This window comes from Salvelinus namaycush, unplaced genomic scaffold (genome assembly GCF_016432855.1).
Source record: "Salvelinus namaycush isolate Seneca unplaced genomic scaffold, SaNama_1.0 Scaffold383, whole genome shotgun sequence".
NCBI classification, from domain to species: domain Eukaryota; kingdom Metazoa; phylum Chordata; class Actinopteri; order Salmoniformes; family Salmonidae; genus Salvelinus; species Salvelinus namaycush.
In genome coordinates, this window is record NW_024060819.1 from 94,858 (window position 1) to 105,000 (window position 10,143).

The following is a 10,143-nucleotide window of genomic DNA, read 5'->3' on the forward strand; positions in this document are numbered from 1 at the left end:
CTGTTGTCTGCATTTGGGTCTTACCTTGGTTCTAATAACACTGACCATCACACCTTAACTGACATTAGTGCCTGTCCCCAGATGGACAGTTACGCTACAGTAAAGTACATTTAGAGGTGATCACATCATTGTCCTGCTTTGAGACAGATTTTTACTGTCTGCTTCCAGCTGCATGTTCTTTTACTAGCCCTGAAAATGGTAATATATCAAAACATATCTCAGTAACTGTCACAAGTGTATAGCACAGCATCCTACCTGTGCTCCAGAATAGGCTCATCAATATCACTGCAGGTATCATATCTGTCTCTAACTGGGGCTCCACTGAGCGAAAAAAGTCTACTGTCATGAAGAGAGGACTGAAGAGTGAGAAATACTGCTGGGCTATATGACTTCTAACTCATTACTTCCTTACTTCAATTATGTGGCAAACTGTTAAGCAAATCAGACCAGTTAAACCCACCTACCTACAGGAAACATTGACATTAGAAAAACTCCACAGGAAACTGCTGACAGAGCAGCAGTTACACATAGTGTGTCCTGTAATATCTTACCTAATTGTCAGTGATTGACCTGGGAAAGTCACCTCTAACTTTCTGTGGTGTAGAAGCTAGAGGTCTGTTACCCAAGTCAACTCAACAGGTGTGGTAGTAAACTACAAATTTGACACTGTTTTTTTACTTAGAGAATTGTCTTAAATGCTATTGTTTTTTCACTGATACAAACTTGTCTTGTGTAACTTAGTGATAAGCCTGGGCGTACAGCCAAGAGCTGTTTGGGTGTGACCTCAGTGTGTGACACATCCTGTTTTTCACAATGTGCAGGAACTCTGCTGTGTGGAAACATGCAGAATGGATCAGAGAATAGTGTGAGCTGTGGTAACGCTAGACGGCTGAGCCCTGGTGCTGTCAACGTCAGCTATCTTCATCTGCACAGACAAGTTAGTCACCTTTTACACACTATGTTCCTCACCCTCTCTCTCCCTCCTCCCCTGTCTCCTTCTACCAACCCAGTCTGTCAATAATCTATATCTACCTCTCTCTCCCCCATCTGTCTCCCCCATTCACTCATCCTCACCTTATCTCCCCCTCTCCACTCTGTGTGTGAAGTGGGGTTGGTGTCAGGTTTCCCTTTTCAATTGAGAGTCTCCCAATCCTTGGTGTTGGAGAGAAAAGTGTTTAAAGATGAAAAGAGGACTGAACAGGTAACTTGATATGCTGACTCCTTGTATTGAGTCCCCCTATTCAGCACCAAGAGTCTCTCTCTCTCTCTCTCTCTCTCTCTCTCTCTCTCTCTGTCTCTCTCTGTCTCTCTCTGTCTCTCTCTGTCTCTCTCTGTCTCTCTCTGTCTGTCTCTGTCTGTCTGTCTCTCTCTCTCTCTCTCTCTGTCTCTCTGTCTCTCTGTCTCTCTCTCTCTGTCTCTCTCTCTCTCTGTCTCTCTATCTCTCTTTCTCTCTCTCTCTCTGTCTCTCTCTTTCTCCTCTAATTTTCTTTTGAAGTGATGTTGCTTTGTCTTGCTGTGACAAGGTTCTCACCACATCCTGGGTCTGTCATCACAACACGCCACATTCACAGAGTTGAACCTATTTCCTGTACATCTCTCTGACACACACACACACCTTTCCTCTACATACTCTCTCACACACACATTCTCTCCTTCTACACACACTTTCTCCATCTCACTCTCTCTACGTACACACTTCCTGTCTGCTAAATAACAGTGTCAGGAATATCATCTATCATGGTGGGCTACTGTCCCATCTGTGGGAAACCCGTCTACTTTGGTGAGTGCAGTGTGTGTGTGTGTGTGTTTGCAGTGTAACACAGTGGGTCAGAGATACTATAGAATTATGGAATAGTTACTAGATTGTTAGGACAGGTTTTTGAGAGGCATCGTTCGCTCGCAAATCTTTTCTAAACTCAATCGTTATACCTTTCCTATTGTGTGTGTGTGTGTGTGTGTATGTCTGTTTGTGTGTGTGTGTGTGTGTGTCTCCATGCTCTGAACAGTCTGTCATGACTCACACACAGACAACAGGAAGTGTCTTCTCTGAGGAAGCAGACTGTTCTCTAACACACCGGCTCCTCTCCAATACTCTGACCTGGTGTCCTTTCCTTTCTAACCAGCCTTCTTTTCATCCTGGGATAAGTTCCAACACCCTAAACTGGTCTCTTTTCCTTCACTGGCTGGGTTCCTATACTCTAACCTCGTGTCCTTTCCTTTCTAACCAGCCTTCTTTTCATCCTGGGATAAGTTCCAACACCCTAAACTGGTCTCTTTTCCTTCACTGGCTGGGTTCCTATAGTCTAACCTGGCTTCCTTTCCTTCAGAGGCTGGGTTCCTATAGTCTAACCTGGCTTTCTTTCCTTCAGAGGCTGGGTTCCAATAGTCTAACCTGGCTTCCTTTCCTTAAGAGGCTGGGTTCCTATAGTCTAACCTGGCTTCCTTTCCTTCAGAGGCTGGGTTCCTATAGTCTAACCTGGCTTCCTTTCCTTAAGAGGCTGGGTTCCTATAGTCTAACCTGGCTTCCTTTCCTTAAGAGGCTGGGTTCCTATAGTCTAACCTGGCTTCCTTTCCTTAAGAGGCTGGGTTCCTATAGTCTAACCTGGCTTCCTTTCCTTCAGAGGCTGGGTTCCTATAGTCTAACCTGGCTTCCTTTCCTTAAGAGGCTGGGTTCCTATAGTCTAACCTGGCTTCCTTTCCTTAAGAGGCTGGGTTCCTATAGTCTAACCTGGCTTCCTTTCCTTAAGAGGCTGGGTTCCTATAGTCTAACCTGGCTTCCTTTCCTTAAGAGGCTGGGTTCCTATAGTCTAACCTGGCTTCCTTTCCTTAAGAGGCTGGGTTCCTATAGTCTAACCTGGCTTAGTGGCCTTTTTGGGTACTTCAGATTATCACATGAGTCTGTAATTATCTCTGGCCCTCTGTGTGGTCTTATCACATGAGTCTGTAATTATCTCTGGTCCTCTGTGTGGCCTTATCACATGAGTCTGTAATTATCTCTGGTCCTGTGTGGCCTTATCACATGAGTCTGTAATTATCTCTGGCCCTCTGTGTGGTCTTATCACATGAGTCTGTAATTATCTCTGGTCCTCTGTGTGGCCTTATCACATGAGTCTGTAATTATCTCTGGTCCTCTGTGTGGCCTTATCACATGAGTCTGTAATTATCTCTGGTCCTCTGTGTGGCCTTATCACATGAGTCTGTAATTATCTCTGGCCCTCTGTGTGGTCTTATCACATGAGTCTGTAATTATCTCTGGCCCTCTGTGTGGTCTTATCACATGAGTCTGTAATTATCTCTGGCCCTCTGTGTGTCCTTATCACATGAGTCTGTAATTATCTCTGGTCCTCTGTGTGTCCTTATCACATGAGTCTGTAATTATCTCTGGTCCTCTGTGTGTCCTTATCACATGAGTCTGTAATTATCTCTGGCCCTCTGTGTGGTCTTATCACATGAGTCTGTAATTATCTCTGGTCCTCTGTGTGGCCTTATCACATGAGTCTGTAATTATCTCTGGCCCTCTGTGTGTCCTTATCACATGAGTCTGTAATTATCATGTCAAATATACAATAATTAAATAAGATTGTTTAAAAATATATATAATATAAAGCTGTAAATTCTTAACCTTAATATAAACCATGAACTCAGTAAATATCATTGGTGTTTAATATGAGGGTTTCAGCATGAAATATTCTTAATGTTTTTTAAACACTTGTATTTATTTTACTGTCAAAATGTCTTTGTTGTAAATGTGTTGGAGCCAAACTGATGTCAGTTGTTAAATAAGTCAATAGAGTTCATCAAAATAATGGCCTTGTTGATTAGATGCTTTTCCATTAATTAGTCTGTTGGACAATATGGACACAGACACCATATAGAGGAATACATTTTTACTGAAGTATAAATTCCCAAAGTTACTTTGGTAAATTACCGGTAGCTTAGCAACTCTCAGGTCATAGTGCAGAGCTCTCTCTGAATGGCAGACACCATTTGACCTCTAACCCCTGCTATCCTCTAACCCCATTTGTCCATGACAGACATGTGACCTCTAACCCTTGGTATCTTTCAACCCCACTGGTCCATGACCTGCAATCTCTATTGCACTCAACACTGCCCTTTCCCACCTGGACAAAAGGAACACCTATGTGAGAATGCTATTCATTGACTACAGCTCAGCGTTCAACACCATAGTCCCCTCAAAGCTCATCACTAAGCTAAGGACCCTGGGACTAAACACCTCCCTCTGCAACTGGATCCTGGACTTCCTGACGGGCCGCCCCCAGGTGGTAAGGGTAGGTAACAACACATCCGCCACGCTGATCCTCACAACGGGGGCCCCTCAGGGGATCGTGCTCAGACCCCTCCTGTACTCCCTGTTCACTCACGACTGTCGAGCCAGGAACGACTCCAACACCATCATCAAGTTTGCCGATGACACAACAGTGGTAGGCCTGATCACCGTCAGCGATGAGACAGCCTATAGGGAGGAGGTCAGAGACCTGGCCGTGTGGTGCCAGGACAACAACCTCTCCCTCAACGTGATAAAAACAAAGGAGATGACTGTGGACTACAGGAAAAGGAGGACAAAGAACGCCCCCATTCTCATCGACGGGGCTGTAGTGGAGCAGGTTGAGAGCTTCAAGTTCCTTGGTGTCCACATCACCAACAACCTAACATGGTCCAAACACACCAAGACAGTCGTAAAGAGGGCACGACAAAGCCTATTCCCCCTCAGGAGAATGAAGAGATTTGGCATGGGTCCTTAGATCCTCAAAAGGTTCTACAGCTGCACCATCGAGAGCATCCTGACGGGTTGCATCATTGCCTGGTATGGCAACTGCTCAGCCTCCGACTTCAAGACACTACAGAGGGTTGTGCGTACGGCCCAGTACATCACCGGGGCCAAGCTTCCTGCCATCCAGGACCTCTATACCAGGCGGTGTCAGAGGAAGGCCCTACAAATTGTAAAAGACACCAGTCACCCTAGTCATAGACTGTTCTCTCTTCTACCGCACGGCAAGTGGTACCGGATCACCAAATCTAGGACCAAAAGGCTCCTTATCAGCTTCTACCCCCAAACCATCAGACTCCTGAACATCTGATCACATGACCACCAGACCCCTCACTGCTGCTACTCTCTGTTTACTATCTATACATTGTCACTTTAACTCTACCTACATATTACCTCAATTACCTGGATTAACCGGTGCCCCCTCACATTGACTCTGCAACTGAACCCCAATATACAGTGGGGAGAACAAGTATTTGATACACTGCCGATTTTGCAGGTTTTCCTACTTACAAAGCATGTAGAGGTCTGTCATTTTTATCATAGGTACACTTCAACTGTGAGAGACGGAATCTAAAACAAAAATCCAGAAAATCACATTGTATGATTTTTAAGTAATTAATTTGCATTTTATTGCATGACATAAGTATTTGATCACCTACCAAACAGTAAGAATTCCGGCTCTCACAGACCTGTTAGTTTTTCTTTAAGAAGCCCTCCTGTTCTCCACTCATTACCTGTATTAACTGCACCTGTTTGAACTCGTTACCTGTATAAAAGACACCTGTCCACACACTCAATCAAACAGACTCCAACCTCTCCACAATGGCCAAGACCAGAGAGCTGTGTAAGGACATCAGGGATAAATTGTAGACCTGTACAAGGCTGGGATGGGCTACAGGACAATAGCCAAGCAGCTTGGTGAGAAGGCAACAACTGTTGGCACAATTATTAGAAAATGGAAGAAGTTCAAGATGACGGTCAATCACCCTCGGTCTGGGGCTCCATGCAAGATCTCACCTCGTGGGGCATCAATGATCATGAGGAATGTGAGGGATCAGCCCAGAACTACACGGCAGGACCTGGTCAATGACCTGAAGAGAGCTGGGACCACAGTCTCAAAGAAAACCATTAGTAACACACTACGCCGTCATGGATTAAAATCCTGCAGCGCACGCAAGGTCCCCCTGCTCAAGCCAGCGCATGTCCAGGCCCGTCTGAAGTTTGCCAATGACCATCTGGATGATCCAGAGGAGGAATGGGAGAAGGTCATGTGGTCTGATGAGACAAAAATAGAGCTTTTTGCTCTAAACTCCACTCGCCGTGTTTGGAGGAATAGAAGGATGAGTACAACCCCAAGAACACCATCCCAACCGTGAAGCATGGAGGTGGAAACATCATTCTTTGGGGATGCTTTTCTGCAAAGGGGACAGGACGACTGCACCGTATTGAGGGGAGGATGGATGGGGCCATGTATCGCGAGATCTTGACCAACAACCTCCTTCCCTCAGTAAGAGCATTGAATATGGGTCGTGGCTGGGTCTTCCAGCATGACAACGACCCGAAACACACAGCCAGGGCAACTAAGGAGTGGCTCCGTAAGAAGCATCTCAAGGTCCTGGAGTGGCCTAGCCAGTCTCCAGACCTGAACCCAATAGAAAATCTTTGGAGGGAGCCGAAAGTCCGTATTGCCCAGCGACAGCCCCGAAACCTGAAGGATCTGGAGAAGGTCTGTATAGAGGAGTGGGCCAAAATCCCTGCTGCAGTGTGTGCAAACCTGGTCAAGAACTACAGGAAACGTATGATCTCTGTAATTGCAAACTAAGGTTTCTGTACCAAATATTCAGTTCTGCTTTTCTGATGTATCAAATACTTATGTCATGCAATAAAATGCAAATTAATTACTTAAAAATCATACAATGTGATTTTCTGGATTTTTGTTTTAGATTCCTTCTCTCACAGTTGAAGTGTACCTATGATAAAAATTACAGACCTCTACATGCTTTGTAAGTAGGAAAACCTGCAAAATTGTCAGTGTATCAAATACTTGTTCTCCCCACTGTAGCCTCGCTATTGTTATTTTACTGCTGCTGTTTAATTATTTATTACTGAAAAAATATATATGTTTACTGAACACATTTTTTCTTAAAACTTCTTAAAGCAATGTTGCTTAAGAGCTTGTAAGTAAGAATTTCACTGTAAGGTCCACACCTGTTGTATTCAGCATTTCACTGTGAGGTCTACACCTGTTGTATTCAGCATTTCACTGTAAGGTCTACACCTGTTGTATTCAGCATTTCACTGTGAGGTCTACATCTGTTGTATTCTGCATTTCACTGTGAGGTCTACACCTGTTGTATTCAGCATTTCACTGTAAGGTCCACACCTGTTGTATTCAGCATTTCACTGTAAGGTCTACTACACCTGTTGTATTCAGCATTTCACTGTAAGGTCTACTACACCTGTTGTATTCAGCATTTCACTGTGCGGTCTACACCTGTTGTATTCAGCATTTCACTGTAAGGTCCACATCTGTTGTATTCAGCATTTCACTGTGAGGTCTACACCTGTTGTATTCAGCATTTCACTGTAAGGTCTACACCTGTTGTATTCTGCATTTCACTGTAAGGTCTACACCTGTTGTATTCAGCATTTCACTGTGAGGTCCACACCTGTTGTATTCAGCATTTCACTGTGAGGTCTACACCTGTTGTATTCAGCATTTCACTGTGAGGTCTACACCTGTTGTATTCAGCATTTCACTGTGAGGTCCACACCTGTTGTATTCAGCATTTCACTGTGAGGTCCACACCTGTTGTATTCAGCATTTCCCTGTGAGGTCTACACCTGTTGTATTCAGCATTTCACTGTGAGGTCCACACCTGTTGTATTCAGCATTTCACTGTGAGGTCCACACCTGTTGTATTCAGCATTTCACTGTGAGGTCCACACCTGTTGTATTCAGCATTTCACTGTGAGGTCCACACCTGTTGTATTCAGCATTTCACTGTGAAGTCCACACCTGTTGTATTCAGCATTTCACTGTGAGGTCCACACCTGTTGTATTCAGCATTTCACTGTGAGGTCTACACCTGTTGTATTCAGCATTTCACTGTGAGGTCTACTACACCTGTTGTATTCTGCATTTCACTGTGAGGTCTACACCTGTTGTATTCTGCATTTCACTGTGAGGTCTACACCTGTTGTATTCAGCATTTCACTGTGAGGTCCACACCTGTTGTATTCAGCATTTCACTGTGAGGTCTACACCTGTTGTATTCTGCATTTCACTGTGAGATCCACACCTGTTGTATTCAGCATTTCACCTGTAAGGTCCACACCTGTTGTATTCAGCATTTCACTGTAAGGTCCACACCTGTTGTATTCAGCATTTCACTGTGAGGTCTACTACACCTGTTGTATTCAGCATTTCACTGTAAGGTCCACACCTGTTGTATTCAGCATTTCACTGAGGTCTACACCTGTTGTATTCAGCATTTCACTGTAAGGTCTACACCTGTTGTATTCAGCATTTCACTGTGAGGTCCACACCTGTTGTATTCATCATTTCACTGTAAGGTCTACACCTGTTGTATTCAGGATTTCACTGTAAGGTCTACATCTGTTGTATTCAGCATTTCACTGTGAGGTCTACATCTGTTGTATTCTGCATTTCACTGTAAGGTCCACACCTGTTGTATTCAGCATTTCACTGTGAGGTCTACACCTGTTGTATTCAGCATTTCACTGTGAGGTCTACTACACCTGTTGTATTCAGCATTTCACTGTAAGGTCCACACCGGTTGTATTCAGCATTTCACTGTGAGGTCTACAGCTCTTGTATTCAGCATTTCACTGTGAGGTCTACACCTGTTGTATTCTGCATTTCACTGTGAAGTCCACACCTGTTGTATTCAGCATTTCACTGTAAGGTCTACATCTGTTGTATTCAGTATTTCACTGTGAGTTCTACACCTGTTGTATTCAGCATTTCACTGTGAGGTCTACTACACCTGTTGTATTCAATATTTCACTGTGAGGTCTACACCTTTTGTATTCTGCATTTCACTGTAAGGTCCACACCTGTTGTATTCAGCATTTCACTGTAAGGTCCACACCTGTTGTATTCAGCATTTCACTGTGAGGTCTACACCTGTTGTATTCTGCATTTCACTGTAAGGTCCACACCTGTTGTATTCTGCATTTCACTGTAAGGTCCACACCTGTTGTATTCAGCATTTCACTGTGAGGTCCACACCTGTTGTATTCAGCATTTCACTGTAAGGTCCACACCTGTTGTATTCAGCATTTCACTGTAAGGTCCACACCTGTTGTATTCAGCATTTCACTGTGAGGTCCACACCTGTTGTATTCAGCATTTCACTGTAAGGTCCACACCTGTTGTATTCAGCATTTCACTGTGAGGTCCACACCTGTTGTATTCAGCATTTCACTGTGAGGTCCACACCTGTTGTATTCAGCATTTCACTGTAAGGTCTACACCTGTTGTATTCAGCATTTCACTGTAAGGTCTACACCTGTTGTATTCAGCATTTCACTGTGAGGTCCACACCTGTTGTATTCAGCATTTCACTGTAAGGTCCACACCTGTTGTATTCAGCATTTCACTGTGAGGTCCACACCTGTTGTATTCAGCATTTCACTGTGAGGTCTACACCTGTTGTATTCAGCATTTCACTGTGAGGTCTACTACACCTGTTGTATTCAGCATTTCACTGTAAGGTCCACACCGGTTGTATTCAGCATTTCACTGTGAGGTCCACACCTGTTGTATTCAGCATTTCACTGTTGTATTCGGCGCATGTGACAAATACAATTTGAGTATCCTCTAACCAGATTGGTCCATGACAGACATTTGACCTCTAACCCTTGGTATCCTCTCTCCCCATTGGTCCAGGTGAGAAGAAGAGGTCATTGGGGCGGGACTACCACCCTCTGTGTCTGAAGTGTCAACAGTGTCAGAGACAGTTGACCCCAGGACAACATGCTGAGGTGTGGAGAGAGAGGGAGGGAGGGAGGGAAGAGGAGGAGGGAGAGAAGGGGGAGGGAGGAACGGGAGCTGAGAGGGAGGGGAGTATAGCGGAGGGGGGGGAGAAGAGATGGAAGGGAAGGGGGAGAGAGAGTGAGAATACTAGAATCCGAAGTCAAATGTCTACTGTTTGCTGATGATCTGGTGCTTCTGTCACCAACCAAGGAGGGCCTACAGCAGCACCTAGATCTTCTGCACAGATTCTGTCAGACCTGGGCCCTGACAGTAAATCTCAGTAAGACCAAAATAATGGTGTTCCAAAAAAGGTCCAGTCGCCAGGACCACAAATTCCATCTAGACACCGTTG

At 44.6% G+C, this 10,143-nt stretch overlaps 1 long non-coding RNA gene across 1 annotated transcript in view; it reads left to right on the plus strand.

Moving 5' to 3' along the window:
* Window positions 1-1,680: 1,680 nt before the first annotated feature.
* The window catches only part of LOC120040818, an 11,365-nt gene continuing 2,902 nt past the window's right edge, over window positions 1,681-10,143 (plus strand). The window contains exons 1-2 of the long non-coding RNA XR_005475777.1: window positions 1,681-1,780; window positions 9,705-9,799. This is a non-coding gene — a long non-coding RNA (uncharacterized LOC120040818). The remainder of the gene's footprint in view (window positions 1,781-9,704; window positions 9,800-10,143) is intronic.